Source organism: Pelodiscus sinensis, chromosome 2, assembly GCF_052426305.1.
Source record: "Pelodiscus sinensis isolate ZL-2025 chromosome 2, ASM5242630v1, whole genome shotgun sequence".
Classification (NCBI taxonomy): domain Eukaryota; kingdom Metazoa; phylum Chordata; order Testudines; family Trionychidae; genus Pelodiscus; species Pelodiscus sinensis.
In genome coordinates, this window is record NC_143053.1 from 108,524,259 (window position 1) to 108,550,149 (window position 25,891).

General features: G+C 42.6%; 1 long non-coding RNA gene across 10 annotated transcripts in view; it reads right to left on the minus strand.

Annotated features, from left to right (window-relative positions):
• Positions 1 to 25,891, minus strand: part of LOC112545567 (uncharacterized) — a 246,728-nt gene that overhangs the window by 147,842 nt on the left and 72,995 nt on the right. For 7 of the 10 annotated variants that reach the window (XR_016348848.1, XR_012901639.2, XR_016348849.1 and 4 more), the window contains one exon: positions 3,630 to 3,742. This is a non-coding gene — a long non-coding RNA (uncharacterized LOC112545567). Of the gene's footprint in view, positions 1 to 3,629; positions 3,743 to 6,955; positions 7,047 to 25,891 lie in introns of all 10 variants that reach the window. The other 3 variants (XR_016348844.1, XR_016348850.1, XR_016348845.1) reach the window with 2 other exon arrangements.

Consider the following 25,891-nt stretch of genomic DNA (forward strand, 5'->3'; position numbering starts at 1 on the left):
TAAAAATGTTGTAACAAAACATTTTAAATGATCAACTTGTGGACAACACACAAGATTGTGAGTCGGGAGAGGTGGTTTCTGTTCCCAGTTCTGGCACAGACTTCACATCGTTTGAGAGATCTATACATCAGTTTCTCCCATCTGTAAAAAAGCTGAATGAGTCTGGCCTACCTTACAGGCATGTCCAGTGAGTCAATTCAAGCACTTAACAAAATGTGATGGTGATCCTCAAATGGAAGGTGCTATCCAAAAGCTAAATGTTATTATTACCATTTATTGATATTGCAGTTACACTTGATACAAAAAACACAAATTTGTGACACCAGCATCATGTCTGTCCTCTTCCATGGAACAGACCCATGGAAATCCACAACAACTGATAAGAAGATCAACTCATTCAAAAGTAAATTCCTGAAGAGGATTTGCAGAGTGCATTGGAAAGAGCTCATTACAACATCAGACATGATGAGGAAGACAAAAATGGACATATTTAGGACATACTTTAAAAGATGCCACTAACATAAGTTCTGCATCAAGTGATAACAGGGACGCCAACTGGATAAAGAAAAAAAAACGGGTGACAGAGAAGCATGACATACAGCAACAAAGATGCTAATCTACCAACATGCTGGTCAAAGCCTGAACAGACCAGCACAAGATTGAAATAAATAGCAGAAACTGGTGACCATCCTATGCATAAGAGGATTAAAACAAAACAATTCCCCCACACACACCTCTTGAGGCGCCATCATGGACTAGGCCCCCATTATGACAGGTACTGTACTAATATAGAACAAAAACCATACCTGCCTCAAAAAGCTAATGCTCTAAATTGCTAATCTCTGAAAAAACAGGTTAAGAATTGGCTGTGGGGTCTACTAACTGGAGGCAGCAGCACTCCGAGGGAAATAAAAAATAGAACCTCCTCCTGCCCACAGCAGAATAAACCACGTTAAATCTGTCTCATTTGGAAATCATCATTGGCATGTCACACAGCCCATTTCAGAGTTAGGCTAATCCCAAATCTGTAGAGATGTCTGGCAGCAGCTTTTCCAATGAAAAGAACCTGGTTACTAGAACAAAAGTATTTCTGCCACAGCTACTATTTGAATAATGCATTTGCCAATTAAAATAATTCAAACAAATCTCTTGTATCTCGAGGAAAGGGCAGACAGAAAAGAAGAGTGTGTAGGCTTTACCCCCATCAAATCAAACCAGGGAGAACAAAGGAAAAAATTAAAACCATGTAATTATAGCAGAAGTTAAATTACTCTTGCTATTTATGGCTGTACTTGAGGAGTACAAGCTTCATCCAGTACACCTGTAAGTTTAAACATACATTTTCCTGTTTGTTGTGAGCAGTATGAACTTGTAGATTGATAACTCTCAAAATCCAAGTCCTCAAATTTCAATGAGCATTATCGGAATGGTTCAGGTGGGTACTCCAGACAAGCCACCTAACTAATTCTCTGCCTGCTTCGAACCACCCACAGTGACTGTTTCACCAGAGAGTTAACTCCTCCTTCTGGACAGGGACCAGCAAAGGTAAATTGACCAATGGCCATGGAATTATATTTCAGGCCCTAATGTGACTGCATCCAAAACCTTAGGAACAAAGTCTGGCAGCTATTGCTACTACACTGTTATTTGTAGCATGCTGGCTCAATGAGAGCTAGTATGGGTACTGTGTGAGCTTGAAATTATACCTCCAACTTCAATCATGTTAGAGAGATAGCACAGCTCAGCAGATAAAGCCCTAGCCTATATTTTAGAAGAACTGGGTTCTAGTCCTAACTTCTCATTCACTTGAAGTGTGACCTTAGACATTAATGACTATTTAGATGGTATGTTCTTTGGGTCTGGGACCGTCTCTATGTCTTTTTACAGTCCTAGCTCAATGGAATGAATCAGTCCCACTGGGTGCTTCTAGGTACCATTGTAATACAAAACAACCACCATTGCCCCACTGAGTCTATTGGCAGGGTAGAGTTGGGTAGGATAGGAAATTTGTACAGATGTTTATCATGTATACTTGTTCTTTGGAAAAATAGAGAATGCCTTTCTCCGAGGCTGTAAGCATGGCACTTTTCATGAGGCCTAAATTTATAGTGAGAAAGAAAAACAGGTCTATACAAATGGAATCAATTCCTACTACAGTCCCACTCTTGCTCCATTTGTCTTTAATCCTTTAGGCCATTTTAAATCTCTGTCAGATGTAGTCACTGTAGTACTGCCTCTTCCCGACTTACGAACCAGTTACGGACCAAGCAATTGGTCGTAACTCAGTTTGTTCATAAGTCGGACCCCATAGAGTTACACGCGACTGCGCTGTTCATTACGCAGATCACATTCATAACTCGGGGTCCGCCATTTACAACAGCTTTGGTCGTAACTGCAAACGGTCGTAAATCAACCGTTCGTAACTCGGGGACCAGCTGTACTTGATTCAAAAGAAGTACAAAGAGATGGGCCCTTCTTTTTCCCTGTGATGATTTGAAGACAGACCAAGGTATTTCAGTGCGGTAAGTACATAGTAGGAGGAGATTCTATGGTGATGTTCTGGGGGAGTATTGACTTGTACAGACACAACCAGCTGTCGCCTGTTTGTATGGGTAGTTTATAATTTTCACACGCAGGCACACACACTTAACAGGTTTATCATCATCTCCTTTATCTTCTCTGATGTGTAGCCTTTAAATACAACTTCTTTCTAACAATCCACTGACCACCACCCCTGCGCTCTCTTGTGATCCCTATGGGATAAATATAGTGTCATGATTCCCATGGATCACATAGCCCTTCTCATGGTTCCTCACCCCTCCACTAATCACCCCACAAAACAACAACAACAACAACAAAGAGGACAACAAAAAGGAACACATTTCTACAATATCTATCAGAGGAATAAAGCATTTATATGAAGTGCTACTGTCTGATGGTTGCTTTTGCTGTTTCTCACTCTCAGTTCTTTGTAATGGTCTATATAACATATATTCAATGGAGATTGGACCTGGGACCTCCAGCAGCTAAAGGAATAGATCTTTAGTGGCTAACACTAAAGGACTCCCTTCTATGTGGGCCAGCCACTACACGTGATCTTGAAATACTTAAGATGTGATACTGACCCACTTAAGTCAAGCGTTTTATTGAGTTCTATGGCAGCAGCACATGCATTAGCCAACATTACATTTTTCTATACTGCTTACCTCTAAGGTATCTCAGCTCTGACTGTTGCTTCTCCCCATTCCCTTCTCTGCCAACTCCTGAGTCATAGTGAGATCTCAGTGTGAATGCAAGTCTTTCAATTCAGTAGTTCCATCGGACCCTCGGAGATACTGATATTTTCTACTCACTCTTTGCACTCATCATGAAGAGCAAGCCCACTAGAAGGGCACATCAAGTTTCCCTAACTCCTACAGGACTTGGTTTGTGTTATCTGCATGGCCTCTGGAGTAGATGGGACCAGGCTCATAAATTCATTGGTTATGGCTCACTATAGGCAGATGCTGTTACACCACCACCAAAGGGGACAGCTCCCCCAGGCCCACTGAACCATGAGAGGTATCAGGTGTCACCACCAATAACCAGGTTGGAACTTTACATACAGATCAGAGCACTGTATTACCTACCTGCTCCTGCTGCTTGGGAAGGCAAAGAACAGAATTCCTGGAAGGCCATTCAGGGTTGTTTTGTGGAATATATGTCTGTCGGTAACCACTCCAGAATCCTCCCATTCCTCCTGCTAGCAAAGAGTTTGTGTAAGATTAAACATGCCAAGCAGATCTCTTTCATGTTTACTTTTCAGTGGGACCCGGAGATGGAGCATATGAACAATAAACAGGGAAGGGACTATGTGTCGACATGGGGCGGGAGGGGGAAGGCTGAGACCTCAGATCAACAGACTTGGTCTGGTGGGACTCACACTACAGGGCTAAAACTAGCAATGTAGAGCTTCCTACGCATTTTGGAGCCCAGGCTCTGACACCCAGCCCAGCCTATGCGGGGCCATCAACATTGCTATTTATAGCCTGTCACACCAGCCCAAGTCAGCTGACCCACACTTGTTTTAAAGCACCAGACATATCCCATGAAACCAGGAGGATAAGACATATAATCAGATTTTGACTTTAAATATTCAGGCCTTTCTCCTCTACTTTTCACCTACAAAAATCTGGCTCCAAGCCACAGAATTAGATATAGTAGTGGGGGAAAGAAGGGAATAAGGCTTAACTTTTATTTATTTTAGTACAGTACTGTCATTAGGATTATGTTGAGGGGGAAAGCATTGATGCATAATCTTTTCCCTATGCTACACAACACTAGCTGCTTTTAATTTGGAATTAAATTGAAATACTCCATTTGGAGCAGCTTTGAACAGCAGCCAAGGCATTTTCTTTCACTGGGTTAACAGCCAGCTAGCCCCTCCCCTGCATCTGCAGTGCCTTTTTCAGGCTAGTGGTAAAAGTTGGTCACTGCATTGAATGCTCTTGTCACACTTCCAGAACATCACACCTCTCCTTATCATCAAGCTGACGTGCCAATGGACTCAGAACACAGGTGAACTGAAGGGCTGGCCTGCAGAAATGTGTTTGGAGTCCCCAAATTGCACTCCAGCAAATAAAACTCCAAAGACACCAGCCAATACTTCTGCACTGATGGGAATACTGGATGAGGAGCATAAACTTTTACATTTATAAACAAAGGCAAGGACACGTTAAAAAGCATATGAAAGACTAAATAGTACCTTTTTTTTGACAGTGTGAGTATTTTATTATGGCTTGTTGCAAATGATCAGACAAGTTTAGACAAGGGGAATACAGTTTGTAGAGAGATACAAACAGGCCAAACTAGGTTGGGTGGGGCAAAGACTAATCCTATTAAATGAATGGATGATCCTGCTTTGATCATACTATGAGCCTGTTTCACAGGGTACTTACAAAACAGCTGAAGATGCCTCTGTCTCTCTCTCTTCACTTTACTACATATAAACACTAAATTTTTCTAAGGCTAAAGAATCCACCACAGCCTCCAGTCTTTTTCCTAATTATTAGCATTTACTAAAAGAAAGGGTGAGGGGGAATTGCCATTTTTTCAATGTGAATGTGAAGGGAGAGCTGCTTATCACAACAGGTGCAGAGGCCACTCACAAAAACAGAAGCAGCACAACACTGAAAGGCTAAGAAATTACTTGTTCTCTTTGTCAGCTGCTCACAGAAGCAGTGTTAAGCCTACTTGGGAGGAGATAGTGTGTCCCTGTAAAGGCACAGGGTGGGGGGAGGGACACAAAAGACAGAGCCTGCATGTTTTCAGACGAATTTTGAAGATACGTGCCAGAAAAATGAGACAAAAATACATCTTCTAGAAGCACAGAGGTGACCGCTACCAGTAGGTTAAATAAACTTAAATGATCTAGCATTTAATTTGAATGGTCACCAGTACAATAACTGATGAAAGCAAAACATTCCAGTTGCAGTGCCCTCGTAAAGAGGACCTATACAGGCCTTTCTGATGTCTCCCTCCCTCTAATTACGCTTTCTTGTGTATGGCAGTTCACAACCAGTTCCTAGTGTGTACTTGTTCCTTGTCAGACAATCGATCTGTACAACACACTTATCCAGTCAAAGTATTTTGTTGTGGGGCTTTTTCCCCCCTCCCTCCTTTATTAAGAAATGTCCCCTAGTGAGGAGCCTGGGTTTTGCAGGATTCTGTTTAGTTTTGTTTGGGTTTTTCCCACTCACTTCCCCTTTCAAGATAAAACATCAGAGTGGCTGAAACTAAGATCTCACTTATAACACCCCTTTGCTAATCCCTAGATCTCTCTCAAGTGCTGCATAAATTTCAGTCTGCCTTTCCCTCAGCCTGAATTTGCTTGACATCTGGTGCATTTTATTTTTCTGGAGAAGGATGGTTCTGTTTATTTTAACCAGGCACAGAATGATGTGCAAACCAGTTGCGCCTGTTAGACACTGATTACTCCCAGAACCAGATGGTCAAACCCTCCTCTTTAAAGATAGCTGACTCAGAGCCATAAAAGAAAAACACCAAAAATGAAAACAATCAGCAACATCAAAAACGCACCCTGTGGTGGTGAAAAAAGGTTGTCCTGCTGGCGCTGAGCAGAAAACCTTGGAATAAAGATTGCCCTTGGTCTCCAGACAAGAGAGGCCCACAGTGTGCTAGAAGAATTCTCTCATCAGGAAGTTTCATCAGTTTCAAACTAAAGGAATCTCCTAGCCTTGTGGAGGATGTTTTAGTGCATTCTGCTTTGCTGCCAGATGTAGTCTTTCAAATAAAATGTGTAACCAACATTGTGACCTCTTTAGAAGATCCCCATGCAAGAATTAAAGTGTTAGCCTCACTAAACTGTTTATATTTCAATACTCCTCCATTTACTTTGGAAGTACAGTACTCTCTTTCCGCCTCTATTACCCAGAATCAGTAATCCCATCTGTAATTCCTCCCATTATTGTTGGCAATCCTTTGAGGTCGAGGATGCTCTCTTTCACAGGTTATATTTTTTAGTAGTCCAATCCTGAAGCCATTGGCATATTGGCAGATGTTGCAGCTAGTGTTGGAAGTTAGTGGTTTGTTCTGTGACAGTTGTTTTTCCTTCCTTTTCTGGTATTTCTCTGTGACCAGGGCAAAGTGATTTTCCTCAAACGTGGATGTTCCTTTGCTAACAAGTCTTTGCCCGTTATCCCTATCCTAGTTATCCATGCCTCCCACTACACTAGGAATTGAATGTCAAGTAAGAGTACTAGTAAAATATAGCTATGTCAGTTGTTGCCCCCAGTCTTAGGCTCTCTATTATTTACCAGTTTCTCTTAGTAAGGGGTATAATGATTTAGGCCCCTGTCCAAAGTACTTAAACGTAACTTTAATCATATAAGTAATGAGTAATCACCTTGCTTAAAATTAAGCACATGCTTATGTGCTTTGCTGGACTATGACCTACCTTTGTGGCAATCCTTCCTCTAAGGCCTTTTTCTTCATACTAGTTTAAGGAAACCACTTCAGTCTCTCTGTGATACGTGCTTAGGTATTAGCTGCACAAAAACATGCACCAATATAACCAATGGTGTGATTAACAAACAGTTTACAATGGTTGGGCAAAGGGGACAGGCTAAACTGCTACAAGGCAGATTTAAATCAAGAGTGTGTCCACTTGCACAGTTTTAACTAACCAGGTGCAGAACAGGTCTACAGTTAAACAAATCCAACATCTGTGTGGAAGAAAGCCTGTTTTAGAGTTAAGAGCCACTTATTGGAATTGAGTTTCAACCTATTCCTAGTTTACTTGATCTAAACTAAAGTAAGAGTAACAACACAGCCATTTTCTCTAGTTTATGTAAATTGGTTTAATAATCATTCCTTAAGTTACACTGGCCTTAAGATAATAACAGTCCAGGGCCCCATAATATACTGTGCTACCAGAGGTAACCTTTCAAATAAAATGTACAGCCAAGATTGTGACCACTAGAAGTTCCTGCAGCAAGAATAAGGGTATGTCTACACTTGCACCCTCTTTCGAGAGAGGGATGCAAATGAAGACATTCGAAATTGCAAATGAAGCCGGGATTTAAAGATCCCAAGCTTCATTTGCATATTTGTGTTATGGTGCTATTTCAAAAAGCACTATTTTGAAATAACAAATGCTGTTAAGACGCAGTTATTTCGAGAGATAACCCTTATTCCTCATACAATGAGGTTTACCAGTTATTTCAAGAGAAGGGTTTTCTCTCGAAATAACCACGTCTTAACAGCATCTGTTATTTTGAAATAGCTCTATTTCAAAATAGTGCCATAACGCAAATATGCAAATGAAGCGTGGGATATTTAAATCCTGGCTTCATTTGCAATTTCGAGTGTCTTCATTTGCATCCCTCTCTCGAAAGAGAGTGCAAGTGTAGACATACCCTAAGAGTGTTAGCCTCACTCCTCTGTTTGAATTCCAGCCTGAGAAAATAGCATGTATGTACAATTGCTCCTGCAATTACTGTAGCCACTTCCTGTTCTGTAGTGTTGCTATGAACTATTAAACAGCTGTTATGTCCTTTCATTCTAGACGGGACTGCATTTCAGCAGTTGGTGAAGTGATAAGTTTGCAAATCAATTTGTAAAGTACTTCGAGATCTTTGGACAGAAGTCACTATGTAAAAGATTATTTATTAATATTACCCAGCAAATTCTTTCATTCACCTCACAGTACAGAATCACCCTGTCCAGCACATGGCTTCTTTTCAAGATACTGGTGCCACTGAGTCATTCTTTCTTAACTTCAGGTCAGCTTCCTCTCCTTTGAGCTTGGCTGGTCCCAGAGTTAAATAGGATCTCTCCAACATGAAAGCATGCCCAAAGCTTCCTGTTCCCTGCTCTGTAAGTCCCTCATCTTTCTATGTTTCACCATGGGCAGCTGGTTCCTCTGTTTTGCTGTGGTGAATTTTTCACTCTTCAAACTCTAAGCCCTTTACCAGGGGTTGAGAGAACTGGTTTCCTCTTTTGTTCTCCCCAGGTAAGTTCTATTCAAGTGCTCATAATAGTCCTTAGCGGTCTGCTTAGCCATGTATAAAAATGCCTATTGCCACCCATCCCGTTTAGCACCAGGAGCATGGGGCACTGAACAGTGTTTCATAGGACACAAGGAAACAATTCATAAAGTCAAACGGGAGTTCATAAATTGTACTCCCAGTCATCATAGGGAGTCTGTCCCTTTACTTCAATAATAATGCTGTTGGGATCCACTTCTATGCATAGTGAGGGCACCAGAGACAATCAGAAACTACCTCAGCTCAGCCCCTCTTCTGCACAGAAACATATAAGAGAATGAGAGAATAATTATGCATCTTAATTAACTATTTCGATGTGTTAGGATAATTTAAAAATAATTAACATTAATACATATGAAATACATTATCGCAGCATGCAAACAAGAGAAAAGCATGTAATGATGTTGACCAACTTTTTATAAATGTCTAGTGAAAACTGCAGTGCTTTACACGCTGTTTGGAACAGGAACTTTATTTACAATAGATTTGCACAGTACATAGGACAATAGGGCCCCAACCTGCTTGAGACCTGTGCATAAAAATGCCTATTGCCACCCATCCCGTTTAGAGATATAATATAGATGTTAGAGAATAACTGCTTGCTCGGTATACACAGTATTGAAACTTCAGTGTCTTGAATGCTGTTAAATGTTTTCTCTCCTAATTAGCAATAACAGCAGTTATTCACTGTAGAATAGCTCTTTTACAGACTTCATTAAAAAGCACTTAGCCATATTTGTATCAGACAAAATGCAAAACGCATTTGTTCCCCTTTGCCTTCAGAGGACAAATCTCACTGGAGAGTTAGAGTAGCTTCAGTAAAACAACGTGTGAAAGGGTCAGGCACTCCCTCCTGAGCAGAGACACTGCCTGCCAAACTTTACCTTCTTTACTTCTGAGCCATTCCCTTGAAAACAAGGGAGTTGTTGTAAATAAAATCTTGGGTTTAGGAGGCGCTTAAGCTTGTGCCCATGAGCGGCCAATAATATTGACAAGGGAAGGCACAGCCTTCCCAAAACTGCCTATATGCCCAACTGCCTCAGGCTGGGGCTACTGCCGCGGAAGGCTAGGGTCACGGCCCGGCAACCCAGTTCCCCCAGCCACCAGGGAAGGCAGCCCCGCTCAGTGGGAGAGGGATGGGGCCATGGCACAGCAGCCCAGCTCCCCCTGGCCACCAGGAAAAGCCGTGACTATGGCACGGCAGCAAGGCTCTGCCTGGCTACCAGGGAGGGATGGGGCTGCAGTGCAGCAGCCTCGCTTCCCCAACCGCCAGCGAGAGCTAGGGCTGCAGCATGGCAGCCCCAGCTCTCTACATGGCCAAGATGGAATAGGCTGGGAATAGGCAGGGCTTGGCTCCAGGGGCAGGGCTGGGCCTTACCTTCCCTAGCTGGGCTTTCACCTGACGCACATGCTTGTGCCTAACTCAAAGCATACTTCCAATTAGACAAACACTTAAATACGTCACTGCAAATGTTCCTAAAGGATTAAAACACAATTAATGATTGTGTTACCATAATGCTGCCGCAAATATATAGGAGGGTATATAAAGATGAAGATCCTGAGGAGCTGAAGTGGGGCAAATGCCCCACTCTGGAATAGAAAAGGTTAAAGCAGGCCATAGGGAGCCTGCACAAACCCCAGCCAATCAGGAATGAGCGTATTAGGAGCCAATCAAAAGGCCACTTGCTGGAGCAGCCCTGATATAAGGGAGTGCTCAGCAGAGCAAAAATGAGTATCTCCCAGAATGGCTAGGGAGAAGGACTGGCTGCCTTAGGAGCACTCAGAACAGACAGTGTTGGGCAAAGTCGGGAGAGGCAGATGGTGCTCTAGCCTGATAACAGCCAGATTGGGCTCCTGATATAAAGGACAGAGAGGGTGTATGGGCTACAGGGAAAAGAGGGAGTAGAGGGGAGTGGAAGAGGGCAGTTGGTGGCTCCACACAAGTGTCCCTGAGCTAGGGTCAAAGTTTTAAGGGGCCTGGGTCCCTTCCCTCTGCCCCACTGGCTGCTTAAGGCAAGGGCTACAGTTTGCCCCTGAGGGAGAGGCTAGACTACTTGCTGCAGTTAACCACGCTAGCGCAGGGCCGAATTGATAACTAATGGTTCCCCTGGAATGGTGGGGGGTCATCAGGATTGGGACAATGCGAGTCCAGAGAATCGAGGTAACTAAAACAAGAGTGATGACAGGTGAGACAATCCCAGAAAAAGGCACATGGTTGGACAAGTGGGCTAATTCCTAGAAGGACCAGCAGGAGGTGCTATGGGGGTGACTCTGTACTCCATTACAGGAGCATATTTTGAGAAACAAGAGAGTATGCATAATTACTAACACACATTGAGTAGTATAAGCATCTTTAACAAGATGGCAGTTTTCATATCTTCAGTCACCTATTCTAATGATTGTTTCCAATGACTTTAACCCATTGGTTATTATGGTAAAAGTCTAGAGCCTCCCATGTCTGCCTTCCTACCATTTTGATCAGGTTGCCCCCACATGGTATTTGTATCTTTTCCATGAACAGTGACTGCCAAAAGAACATTGTGGAACAAGGACATATCTATTATCTCCCTCCCTGCTGCAGCACAGTGTGTGCATAGGGTACATTTGGGGGCCATGTTTTTATCAGCATTTTTTTTCCTCTTTCCCCTCTCCTTCTTTAATGAAACTTGCATTCAGAACAAAACCACAAACTTTTAGCACTTCCTTCATGAGATAGGGACTCATCTAGAGCACATGAGGGAGTATGATTTTCTCTTTTGTTTGTTTGTTGGGAGAGCACGAAAACCAAGCAACATACTGTTCTGTAAAGTATGACAATATGCTCACTATGATGTGCTGCAACTGGCTGAACATTCACTATGAGCTGATTTTTCAATCATTATACTGGTGTTATGTCCACAGTAACCCCTGCTGAAGGCAACACAGTCACTCCTGATTTACACCCATGCATATCAGTGCAGATTTTGGTTATTCATTAGTCCTTTCAGCATCAGTCTCACCTCTCAACCCACCGAGCCATATTGCATACAATAGTACAGTGCAGCCCCATTACTCCCATTGCGCAAACAACCGTATGAGTCCACCCACCACACCGTCATAGAAGCAATGTTTCACTAACAACATATGCCACCTTTCCTGGAACACAAAGTAATGGGGGGGGCAGTCCTGATGAGTTCCCAGAGCTCTGTACTTAAGATAAAGATAAAAAATTAACACTCCTGAAGCCTCTGAGCATGCTTTGATTTTTTGTTGATGTTTCTCGTTTTGTTTCTATTTCCTTATAAAATAAATATATCTTTAGAATCCCCATGGCTGACACTAAATGCTTACAGGAGACCAGATGTTTGAGTTGGTCCACTTAAAAAGGCCAAATTCTCTGCTGGTGTTAAGAAGTGCAGCTTCACTGACTTTAGTTGAACTATGCCAACAAAAAAATTGACCTGATATCTATATCTAGACCAAGAAAATACATAAATACTTTGGCAGCAGAAGCTGTTTTAATAATATGACATTTCTGCTTTTCAAAGAGATTTTGTGAGGAAGGGTTAATGTCTTCTCCTTTGAAAGATGATGTTACAGCTGCGGATGACATCAGATTTTCTGCCATACTGGGTTGTATCAACACACAGGCAGCATCAAGGGAAGGCCAAGCACAGTTTGGAGCTATAATGAAAAGGATGGACAGAAATATCAAAATAAATGACATCATGAGAGATTTCCCCATCATATGGTTGTATTTAAAAATAGGAATATCTTCAGAGATTATTTAGAGAAGTGTAACAAGAGCACATGCTTTAAAACAGATTGAAAGAACAAAAAGTCCAACACCCTCTAAGCCAAATTGTAACCTCAATTATATGTAACTCTCTTAACATCAATTGAGGGCACAATCTAGGACTTTGGTTGTAAATGAGGTCTCTCTATCTTTATATTTTATCCTACAAAGCAAACCCAAAGAGAAATAGGTTCATTAACAGAGAAGCCATGTGTACATTTTCATTTTCTGTTGCATGTACACAAGGCTATTTAGTCTCACCAAATGTTACTATTAATTATTATAGAAAGAGTGACAAATAGCAATTTAGGAAAATTTATCTGCTCTTTTTCTGTGAACACAGAAATCCTGAGGTAATTTAAATTAGGCTCTTGAGTTGCAACTTGAACAAAATAAATTGGTTTCAACTCAGCATAACAATAAAAGATTATCATTGTCTATTTTAAGCCAGAACATTAGAGAAGGAGTATTGATGAGTTATTTTTCCAAGCAGAGACAAGAATACTTTTCAGTTAGCAATATTCCCGTTTGATCTCATTCAGTTAATTACCTGGAAGCCTGTTTTATTAACTCTCAGGGGGGCTTGCTTGATGCAAACTTTACCTTGCTTGCAACAGCTGCTTGCAAAACACATACCTGTTGCAGAGTTAGCACTAAGAAGTTGGCTTCAATCCTAACTAAGTAGTGTCATCCAATGCAAAATCTGGATTGATTAAGCAGCAGCAACTCCTACAAAAGTCTGTGGGCCAACAGTGACATAAAGGGAATGAAATTTGATTTAAAAAAACAGATGAAAATGGTAAAGTAATATCTCTTGAGATATTTGGGGGCTATGCAAAATGAATATAGATTTACATGCTGAAGGGCAGAAGATGGAGAGTAGCAGGATAAGCCACAATACCCCTCCTCTCATGCCTGCTTATATTAGGGGTTGTCTTCAATGTTAACAATGCTGTGTTTTTAACCTCATGGTAATCACCATACATAAGCTATCCTGAGGTAAAAAACCACAGTGAAGTCCAAGGTCAGGCCAATATCCTTGCCCCTGTTGTTTTTCCGAATAATTAACCCCACCCTTTCATGCTTTCTGGTAGGGACATCATTTGCTATAAGGTGAAAGGGAGCAGTTGTGCCCCTTCCCCTGACCTTGGTTTGCTCTCCCTTCCCCCGCAGATTTTTCATAAGTTTATATGCTTCCATGCTCCATTATGTCTTCGGCTATGTCCACACTACAAAGAAAAGTCGGAAAATTATATGCAAATTGCAAATCACAATTTGCGTATCTTTTTCCACTTTTCTTTCGAAAGAGGCTTTTCTGAAATTTGGCGCATCTACACGGTGCCAAATTTCAGAAAAACCTCCTCTTTTGACAAATCCCTTCTTCCTTGTAAAACGAGGTTTACAGGGATGGCGAAAGAGCACATCTGCTTTTCCAAAAAAAAATTTTGGAAAAGCAGACGTGTTCCTTGGATGCAGCATAGCTTTTCCGGGATACCTAAAGAGCTGCAGTCTAGACATAGCCTTCCACTCCCCAACTGACCCTCACAAATGTTTCTGCTATGACACACCTGCCTTCTGATAATATAAACTAACTTCATTTTGCATAATCCCTGAATAGCACAAATGATAGTACATAATCGCGATACCAGTTTTCTCCCACCAAATATTTAACTCACAGCACCTTTATATCATGGCTAAACTTGGCCCACATTGTGGAGGGAAATGCTGTTTTGTATCTGTTTCTGCTCCACAGGAAATCAGCAGTCGCCATTGACTTCAGTGGCAGCAGGATCAGGCTCTTATGCAGGAAATAAAGTCTGTTCATTGTACTTTTGACATTGTTTCCATTAAACAGATGTTGGAATTTACTGTTATTCTACTTTATATATATTATAGCAAGGACAGATCTGTGAGTCTGAACAATTAGAGAAACAAGGTGGGTCAGGCAATATCTTTCATTGGACCAGCTTCTGATGGTGAAAGAAACAGGCTTCCAAGTTCACATGGGGAGGAAGAAGAGCTCTCTGTAGCTTGAAGGCATATCTCACTCACTAATAGAAGCTGGCTCAATAAAAGATATTATCTCACTAATATCCTGAGACCAGCATGGCTGTGTTCCACAACACTACATGAAACAATACTCGAAACAATCAGGATTTAAATTTTTTAGTAGAGAAAAGTACATCAATGCGATAACTATAATTCCAACCCTTTAGAACAGAGATGGCAACTATGGCCCATGGGCCATATCCCACCCATCAGACCCTTTAGACCAGCTCCTGCCAGAAGCCGGCCTAAATCCCAGGTAGCTCAGCAAGCAGGGGTGGCTAGCCTCTGGCCCCTCTTCTTCTGCCCCCCCCATGCCTCATAACCTCAGCTCCCAATGCGTGGGCAGCACACTCACTGCGCCACCAGCCCCACTGCTGCAGGTGGTACTGCTGGGTGGGTGGTCAGGAGGTGGGGAGCAGTGAAGTTGGATGGGGGCTGTCAGGGGTGAAGAGCAGGAGAGGTTGGATAGGGGGCAGAGGTCAAACAGGTGGGGGGGTGGAGGGATTAGATGGCAGGGAGACTGGACAATGCCTGGCTGTTTGAGGAGGCACAGTCTCCTCCAGCCTTCCCTACCCAGCCCTCCATGCAATTTCCAAACATGAGGTGCCCGTCAAGTCAAAAAATGTGTCCACCCCTGCTCCAGAAAAACGGTGTAGCCACTGTGGAAGTATATCATCGATTAGTGGCCTTTTCCCCCACCCTCACAGCATGGACTATGAACCAATGTCCTGAGAATTTACTTCTAAATCTTCAGAGTAGTTAGTGCATGAAAGGGTTTGTCATGCAGCTCCCATTAATGTCAATGGGGGAAATCAGCTGCTAAATCTTCACACCCACTTTGAAAATGTCACCCATTACTACTGACCTGACAGTTCCAATTTGCAGAGTTTTTTTGGAGCTCTTAGAGCCCATTAGGCAAATAGAGAACATTTGCTTCGACTACAACATTTTTTTTCAACCTCAAGAGCAAGCTGATGAATACTTACTATTATTATTAGAGCATCACAGGCATTTATGGTACTTTTCAGACAAACTGAAAAAGGAGTAAAGCTAATTCCTGGCCCCAAGGAACTCTGAGGGCCCAATCACACTCTCACTAAATTCAATGGCAGAGTTCCAGGTGAGTACAATGGGAACTGGATTAGCTATCAATCCAGTAAATAAAGAGTGGGAGTAGGGGGTATGGGAGGAGTAGGATTACAACTGCAGAAGATCATGCAATGTTTTTTTGTTCTTACATAAATATCTCGGCCCTTTCTCTTTGTTTTTTAATTAACACTGAGGACGCTTCCCCAGGATGAAGGCTGGGGTGAAGATTGGCAATAGAACTGCCACTTTTGTAGTGGCATTAAGAAATCAGGCCTTCAGCTGGTTTTTGTATAGCTCCACTGATTTACACCAGCTAAAGGGCTTCCCCAAACAGCCAGGCATGGCCCAGTCCCTGCCCCCATGCAATCCCTCCACCCCCTAATTCCTGGGACCTCGGCTCCCTATCCAACCTCTTTTGCTCTTCACCTCTGACAGCCCCCCAAGCATATAGCCTTTTCCTATACTATAAAATGTTTCTCTTATTAACCTCTCTCTCGTGCTATACCACAGACATCACATACCCTTTGGACAGAAGTAAAGTTCACTCTTCTCTTTAATACTCCATTTCTTTGCACTCCCTTTCTGAGATATCCGGTAGGATAAGCATGGAGCCAGGAAGTTCTGAACTCCAAGCCCAGCTCTGCTACCACTGACTAGGACAAGTAACTCACATTGCTCAATTCTCCATTTGTAAAATAGGGAAAACATACCCCTCCCTCACATGTGTCTCGTGAGGATTATGCAGTGTAGTTGTAGCCATGTTGCTTCCAGGACATTAGAAAGATAAAATGGGTGAGGTAATATCTTTTATTGGCCAAACTTCTGGCAAGAATTACTTAGCTATTGTTTATAAAGCATTTTGAAAATGTCGTAGAATCACTGTTATCATAATATCAGAACAGTCACTTCCAGCTGTCCATGGTTTTTAATTTTTCTAATAAAAGAACTAACCACACCCACTACAGAACCTTTATTTTCAGGGCTGACAAAGGGCCCATGGAGCCATGAGCATGGGCATGGGCATGTATCTGGTGCAGTTCATGAACTCCCTGGCACATGTCCTTTCTGTGGCAAGAGGGAGACTCTGGTACACATCTGTGTAGGATCCATCAAGTTTCAGGTCCTCTTCTGGATTCTTATCTGCACGTCTCCCCATAACTCCTCATTTATGCATATTCCATTCATGGCTTCACAAAGTCACAAGACCTCCCTGACAACCTCCTTCTGGCACTGGCAAGGTGGAAATCCTGGTGTGCACCAGGAGGAGGACACTGGATGGGAGGGTGCTCTGAGATTGTGTGGCCTATTTCCGATCCGTTGTTCAGTCACACTTCTAAGTGACATTCCTCTGGGAGGTGTTCACTGACTCCTTAGGTGCCTCTGAGGAACAGTAGACGTTGTTGGGAGATTCTCTGCTTGAGAACTTTCTGGTTCCCTGATTTTTAATAATTCGCCTTCACTCCCTTCCCTGTATTTTACTTGTGTTCTGTGTTTAATGACCTCTCCCCTTAGTTGAGAGGGAAGGGTTTGGGTGGGCTTATGCCCCTAGTCTCCTAGCAACCAAAATAGATACAGAGGGCCCACACAATACACCCCTTAAGCCTGTGGTTCTCAACTCGTGGTCCATGGTGACTTTTTTGGTGGTCCACAGGAACATTGTCCAAAGTTACACAGTGTGTGATCTGTTAGTAAGAAATAAATTTCAAACCAAAAGGTTCGTTGTCTGCTCTTTTTTATCATGTCTCAAAAAGGAGGTGGTCCACGAAAATTTTTTGATTGGCCTAGTGGTCCATGGACTGAAATGAGTTGAGAACCACTGCTTAAGCCCTTAAAGAGCACATAAGGCCTTAGTCAGCCCTCATTTTTCCATAAAGTGAAGCACTCTCAGTCTCAACACATTTGTCACACACACAGCTGCTCATATACATTAGTCTTTGCTCATCTGCACCATCCACGGGGTAAGTCAGCCAACCACATTTTAATGCAAGAGGATTTTTGTGAGGCGAACCATGGAAAAATGATCAAGGAGCTGTTCTGAGGTATATAACAATGACATCTACTTTGATTAAATGTATTTGAAAACTAAAACATTCTTGGATTTGAAGGAATCCTTTCACTACTGAAATGATACTAGAACAATTTGTTTTAGCTTCAGGGGGAAACTCCCCATGTAAGCACAGTGATACGAGTTCCACTGCAGTATGGAGTAGACTAACACAGCAAAAATTCAACTCCAGTGACCCCTCAATTATTGAAGGAAGGCAAACAGATCAAAAGCCACAGAAACCCTTTTCTCTCTGAGACTCACATGTCTCACAGCTGGTCACAGAAGGTCACGAGTGGATGGGACATAGCCAAATGAAGGGGATGTAGATACTTTACATTACAATCATCTTCCATCAAACCCTGGAGAAATTCCTGCAGGGATTAGTCCTGACCCTGCATCAGCATTAACATCTGCAGAGTTCCACTCTGTACCTTTCACTTCCTCTCAAGAGAAAGAGTCTCATTCCCAGGGCCCATCAAGGAAGTGTTGGCTGTATGGACACTATGGACATTAAATCAAAATGGAGTCTATAGACTAAGCTGAAATCAAAATGGAACCTAAGAAGACCTGAGAGACTTTTGCCACCAAAACCATCAGTTGCACACAGTACTATCATGCTGCACACGGCACAAAGTCTGCACAAGGACTTCTAATTTTGCACTCAGGACGCTACTCCTTTGCAGTAGAGACATTTGGTGTTTTCCCACGTAGGGAGCTTTAAAAGAAAGGACCCCGAGAGGATCAGGTTGGTTCGTGTTCCTGTTCATTGGCAGTTTCCATCTGGAGGAGATTTGCTGTGCTGTTATCGGAGACAGTGGTGAAGGCCGGGACCAGCTTCATGACAAACCAGACCCCAACTCCACCACTGCCAACAGGGTGCTCCGGTTCACTGCTGTAGCGATTCCTCGGTGCTGTGGACCTTAGCTACCTGCCAGACCAAAGCCCACCACCCAGTCAGTCCTTCTCCAGTTATTGTGGTGAAGGCCCGCTCCGGAGACAAGAACTGTTCACCATCATGGTGTGTGTGTGCAACTTACCATCAGCTGTTGTCATAACATCGGCAGATCATTACTGGACTCCTCAGTGTTCCTCCCCTGAGGCTACCCCAAGCCAACGGGCAGAAGGTCCTGAGTCTTGTGCAGTCATCAGACATACTGAGTATAGAGTCGTCCTGTTTATTTTGCTGTTCTATCGTCTATTATATCTGGGGTGAGGGGCTGGTTTTATGCAGTGTTATAGCCTATGGTTATTGTTTGTTGTGCTATCTGTTGTATGCTACAATATATTCTTAAATTCTTACATGTCTCTGTGTTTATTCGGGCTGGAAAAATCCGCTGGTGATAGATATGGTGATTTCCAGGTCGGACCACCTTCTGGGACAAAGGCATTTTACACCAATTCAGATCAGGCCCCACTAAATTTAGCTTGCTAGTGTGCCTTTGCTAGTAACAGAAGCGATAGCAGCACAGCACTGTGCTTCTAGTTCCATAGAACAGTGCAGAAGGACCAACTTTCCCTGTGGATGCTCCAACATCCACAGTATTTCCCTGTCAGCCAGATGTCAGGACATCCGTGCAGCCACATTCCTGCCCTGTCTGCAAGATGTCAAACTCCTTCCATCCTGACATCACACAAGTACGAGATCACAGAGCTCCCCATATTTCTCTTTTCTCACCCCACTTTCTTCCCAAGAAAAGGTAATGATATAATCAGTATACTTCATAGCAGGCATTAGAGCTTTGAATTTGGCCTTGCACCTTCTAAGGTCAGTGGGAGATGTGCCAATGATTTTAATGGAACTAGCAGGCCATTTTTTGGTTCTCAAGTACTCTCTGCAAAATCATAGATCTAGCTTGCAATTAGTGCTGATTTACAGCTCGAGACAGACCAGTATTGGTCGGGCTGCCACAATTCATACTTGAGATTTGCCAGTAAAGGCAACAATTCCTTTGATCTTCCTAATAGAGAGAATGGTAGAGACACAATTAGCTTTCCATCTAATGGTTCTGATAAGTCTGAAAGGGGACTGATAGGACAGGAGAGAGAGAAAAGCTCTAGGCTTTGAACAGAAGGGTCCCTCAAATCTTGCTTGCCTCACACCATCAAAATATTTAAACTCTCCTGGTTCTGCTCCTAAACATGCTAAACATACATTGAGGCAGGCAGACCTTGATATAAGGCTGAACGAGTCCCTTCTTTGGAATGGATGGAGGCATACGATGAATAGACTTTTTTTTTTTTTTTTTTTGGACTGAGAAACAGCTTGACTTTCTATCGGATGCTTAGAGAGACAAGGTGGATGAGGTGATATCTTTTATTGAACTGAAGCTGGTCCAATAAAATACATTTCCTCATCCACCTTTTCCCTCTAATATCCTGGGACTCAGATGGCTACAACAACACTGCATACATAGGTAGTTTGTGCGTCCTTAGGTCAGTGATTAGAAGAACGTCTCAAGCAAAGGGGCCCGCTGGCCAAATATGACTCTATCATGAAAGGCTGTGTCTACTAGGTTCCCATCTGATTTGTAAAAAACAACAAATGGTCTGGTAGCACTTTATAGATTTTACAGTCTATAAAGTGCTACCAGACCATTTGTTGTTTTTTTCTGTAACAGACCTACTCGGCTATCCCCTGAAGCATCTGATTTTTAGTTCCTCTTGTATCTGCTCCCCAACATGGTTAAAACAGGGTTTGGTTTTGTGATGACTGAACCATGCTTGGCTTATAGGCTACCACCCCAAAGCATACAAGGTAGCTAGGGATGGAGAGTGCAAAGGTGGCCTTTGTGCTGCCTTGAGCTTGGGCCCACTGTGTGCTGATTTGGTCCTTCGGTGTAACTCAAGGTACATTTACACTGCAGACTAAAGTTGAGTTAAGATACACAACTTCAGCTACGTTAACTGTGTAACTGAAGTTGAAGTTCCTTAATTTGGCTTTTGGCACTGTCTACACAGCAGGAAGTCGAAAGAAGAACACTTCCTTCAGCTTCCCTTACTCCTCATGAAATGAGGGTTACAGAAGTCAGAGTAAGAAGCCTGTTATTTTGAAATTATTTTGAAATAACGGGCTTGCTGTGCACTCTGTTATTTCAAAATAACATATGAGTTTTTTAGAAATAGGTGTGCAGTGTAGACATAGCCTCAGAGCAATGCAATATGATTAAAAGATGCCAGCTACCAATTGCCTCATGGGACTGATAATGCAGCCACAGCTCAGCAGGGTGTAAAGAAGCTCCAAAACGCACTAGTTCCGGAACCTCCTTGACTTTCAGCAGCAGGATTGCTATGCTGGCATCCCCAGAAAGTGAGGATTTTTCTATAGTTTGCTAGACTATAGTTAAGCAGGGAAAAATTAATGACTGGCATCAAGAGGGTCTTTGAACTATAGACAATCACAGAACTAGTTAAAAGCTGTTGGGTGTCCTAAGCATCTGATTTGCAGGTTCAATTGAAGGAGCAATTAAGTCCCTTATGGCAAGGCCTAATTGGAAACTAAGGCCACTAAACTAAGGTCTACACTATGTGGAACATCGAATTAAGATATGCAACTCCAGCGACATTAATTACAATGCTGGAATCGATGTATCTTGTTTCGAGTTTCCTGTCTGCACAGCGGGAGGCCAACAGGAACAAATGTTCCCATCAGTTCCCTTACTCCTCACAGAAGCAGGAGTACCAAATCCCAATTGGGTCACCCTCTGAGTTCGATTTATGGAGTCTGAAATGTAAATGTGCCCTATCTTATTACTCTTTAATCATTAATCTAGGTTAGGACAAATTCACACAGCAGAGAGTATATTTACATTACTACATACAAAGCCTATTCAATCCTGTTGAGAACTGAAAAGATATATCAAAAAGGTAAACAAATGAATCTGTTCTCTCATTTAAAAAAAACACACAAAAAATCCAAATTCCAGTTTGTTTTAGTTATAATAATCTAGGCATAACATTTATATGAGAACATAACTATAACATACAGCTATAAGTAAAACAATATGTGTATTCTTGAATTATAGAGAAATAGCTTGCCAATAAGGATATATTTTAACCTAATGAAAGATGACCTGAAATTGACTTTGTAGTTACAACTCGATTACTTATAAAAATAGGAGGTGGGTGGTGGGAAGGCAAGAGAGGGGAAGCAGTGGTTGGGAATAGCTTATATCATGTGTCATATTGATGTATTTACTTTGAAAAGTTTTTTTTCCTTTTGATGAATAATAAAAAACAATACAGTAACAACTACTTTCATGCCAAGAAAGAAGATTATCTAGGGATTTTGGATCTCATATTCCTCTGTTCTCCAAGCCTTGCAGTGTTGGAAAGCCACATTTTAAACTGGTGAAACTAAAACAAATAGATTGAAAAAAGAACTGCTTTTAATTAAAAAAGAAAGGCACCTCGGAAAAGAAGTGCAGTTATAACAGAACATTGATTAACTCTAAGGCCGTAAGGCGGTGCATCATGCAGAAGGCAGGTTACTTCTGTGCTCACCATCAGAGCTAAATCATCTCTGAATAGACATTTTAACCATCTTCTCCATTTATTTATTTTAATTATTAAATTAAATTCAGTGTTCATGAAGGACTAATAGCCTTGTCAGTTGAAGTGATCTATTTGTTACGTTGGGCAAGTCACAACCTCCATGCCTCAGGTTCCCCTCCTGTGAAACATAGGAGGAGATGCCTCACTACTTTGTTGTGAGAATTTGTTCTGAATGTTTGCCAAATACTTGGAGGTGTCTGATGGAATATGATTTAAAAATATACAACAGGGAAGTGGCAATGCATGTTTTCCCTGCATCACCCTGCCAGCTTGCGCCAGCTGCCCCAGAGACACTAGCTCTAGGATTGAGACTCGTTTGCTCACTGAGTTCTTGCTCTTTGTTGAGACTGCCAATTGATGCTTAACAAGATGGTGTTTTCTGTGCAAGTTCATTCATCTAATCGGAAATAGACTGAGATCAAGAACTCATTTCACTGCAGCTTCTAAATGCCTTCAAAGTTATCCTGATGATTCACAAATATCTCCTTGGATTCTGACTTCACATTCCCCATCTAATTACCATTCTAATTTTGGCCTCTTCCCTGCCGTGGCCCCAAGAAATTTCTACTTGTGTACAGGAGAACAGGAGAATTCTTCCCTTAGTTCTCACATCCTCTGAAACTTACCTTATCCTATTTCCCAATCATTTCTCTCTTTTTAAATCTCAGTGCAAAAGATTCTCATTAGAGTATGGCTGGTTTGGTGACTGACTGACTGGCTGTCTCTCAAGGGTGCTGCATTTCTGCCTTTTCCATGTATGCTAGGGCACTTCCTTGAAAAAATACCCCAGCCAAATACTTTCATGGTTATGAGGCAGCCAGCTCATGGCTTGTCCTGGTTTCCAGTTAATCTTGAGACTTTTAGAAAAGCTCCCCGTGATATACAATGAAATATTTATTATACGAATTCGAGCAACATTTCATACCTTGAAAAAACAAGATTGATGTTTATGCAGTGCTTTCTTTCCAATATTCTTCTGCCACACAGTGTTTGTAATGGCATCCTGACAGCATAGACCCAAGTTCTTGCTTAACTTTCTCAGCTGGACCTGTTCACAGCATATCTCAGGACTAAGATTTACAGAACTCAAAGCAGCGCTTTGTTGCTTGCTTTTCTTAACTAACTCAATGAAGTCAAACAGTGAGGAGAGAAAGGAAGGACATATACAAAGCTAATACATGGAATCAAGCCTGATTATATAAGATTTGTTTATAGTTATTACTTTTATTGGAGAAAATGAGGTTTAAAAACTAAGATGAAGCTGCCAATGCAGTGTTGGCTAAATGTGGAATGTAATCAGCCTCCATCTTTAATAGAGAGAACTGTGTGCACTGAGAATGCAATGAGCCATGCAGAAGGCCACCCTTATCAAGATGGAGGCTTGCATTACTTGTTCGCTAGATTCACGTCTCATATAACTGCCTAAACATAACCCTCTCATCTTTCCGAGCTCATGTCCCTGTCCTTGTTTTGACTTAGATTAGACTTTTGGGGGCAGGAAATTCCTCTTCAATTTTATTATAATAATATGTGGTATGTACACATGATGTAAGTAATAACTAGCAATAATCACATGCTGAGACCTCATTCTGCTATTAAAAATGAAGACAGCTGCAATTTGTTCCACGTTGTAAACTGGGTATGGTCATCAGGAACCATATTTTTGACAATGATTTTCACTGGTACTTACATGCTTTGTTTTCAAAAACATTTTTGTTTTAAGATCACAGACCACATCTATTCACTCCATTTAATCATATGCTATTTTTACTGTATTTTCTTTTATAGGGAATGTTGGATTTCCTTATAATCTATTCCAGAAGCTAGTTCAGGCCTTCTAAGAGGGAAAGCAATAAGAAAACTCAATAAATTTCAGTTGTCTTCAGGCTATGTGCAGCTCCAACAGAACAAACCACTTCAGATTATAAACGCAATTTTCTTTGTTTTACCTCACAGTGGATCTCATGTAGGAAATCTGTTTAGGGGGAGCATGCCAAATACTCCAGTGTTACGGTGCAGTTGAGATTAAGTAGGCTGTGAGTTGATACTTTGGTCTTTCAATGGAAGAGGATGATCTTGGCAAATTTCTTTGTGAATAACAGATCTCAGAGCAGTCTGAAAACCCTATAATCCCAAGTGAAAGGAATTTCTGGTTGGACAATAATACATAGTGGGCAGTGTTCTCTCTAAGATTTTCCATCTGTGAGTGGAGTGAGTTTTGTCTTGTGCACCAAAAGTGACGTCCTGTGCACTTGTTTGAATGTGTGCCACCGTGGCACCCACTAGTTACGAACAAATATATATGTAACCCTTCTGCTGGGTAGGCCTGGCAGTAACCAGGGCTGGGTTCAATATCTTGGGGTCCATCTCACATAGAACCGGCTTGAGCCCCCACCCAGTAATCTGGGAAATTCACGCACCCCTGGGTGCCTCTGGGAGGCAATGCTTCCCCACTCGCAAGCACTGAGTCTGAGTGTAGGAAAGAAACATTTAATGAAACAGAGAGAGAAGTCATACGGCATTAGCTTGGGGAAAACACCACAAACAGAGTTCATAACCCAAACATGAGCCAAGCCCCCCCTCCCCAGCCAAGAATGGCCCGAAGTCCAAAGAGTCCGACCCCCCAAAAGTCTCTGTCCCTGGTCCACGCCACCCAGAGTCCCAAAGTTCACCCACAGGGTTTCACCTCCCAACCTGGGTAGAAATGGGGGTGGAGGGATATATAGGTGTCACCTTATATGAAACTCCGCCACGCTCCACCAGCTGTCTCGTCCCACGCCACTGAATGCTCTGCTGGGCGCCTGTCGCTGCTCCTCATCTGCTGCCGCTACTGGTCGCCGCTCCTCGCCTGCTGCCGCTCCACGCCAAGCTGCTGGTCACTGCTCCTCGCCTGCCTCATCTCCACGCCACACTACAGGTGGCCACTCCTCACCTGTTGCCACTCCATGCCACGCCACTGGTCGCCGCCACTTTACTGGCTGCAATAGGCCTGGCTCTCAGCCAAACCAGTGATTTCAGCTCTCAGTGATTTCAACTCTTTAGCCACCAGCTGGACTGGCAAATGAATCCAGCTTTCACTGGACTAGCAAAAGAAAAGTCTCCTCAGGGAGTCTGCTTTAGGTCTGTCCTTAAAACAAAGGGGGAAAGGTGCAGGCTGGGCCAGTTTTATAGCTCACACCTGGCAGGTGTGAAGCAGGCTGACTCAAGCCCTTTAACCCTTCCCCCCAGCTCAGTTCACTCAACTCTGGAAGTGGGGAGGCTTGTTCTTCGAGACCTCTTACCATGATGGTGGTGTCTCTCCTGCATGCACTGGTGGCATGTTTTACAGTTCCCACATTTAGGGGTAGCATGCTTAGTTACCCCCACAACAGTCCCAAATTATTTACAACTCTCCACATTCCATTCCAACACTGACCTTCCATCAGCCCTGGCTGAATGGGATTTACATAGACACACCTCGGATTCTCTCCTGAGCTGTATTTACATAACAGTTAACAGTTAATTACCTTGCAGAGCTAAACAATTGTAGTGGGCACACCCACCCCTCCTTTTAGCTGGCTGATAGCAAGCAGCAGTTCAGCCCCTGCTTACATATAGTTATGGAAGAAAAAATACTAAAACAAGGAATAATTAACAAGGATCATGACCCTGCACACACACCCCTAAAAACCTATCTTGGCATCCAGTCTTGCTCCCACCCAGCCTTGCTCCCACCATTCCTGCATCCATGGGCTCCCCAACCCCTGTACCCTCATCCTGTGCACCTTTTACCACTACCATCACTATTCATTGCTGGGCATCTTGAAATGGCATGTAGAAACAAAGCTGGAAGGA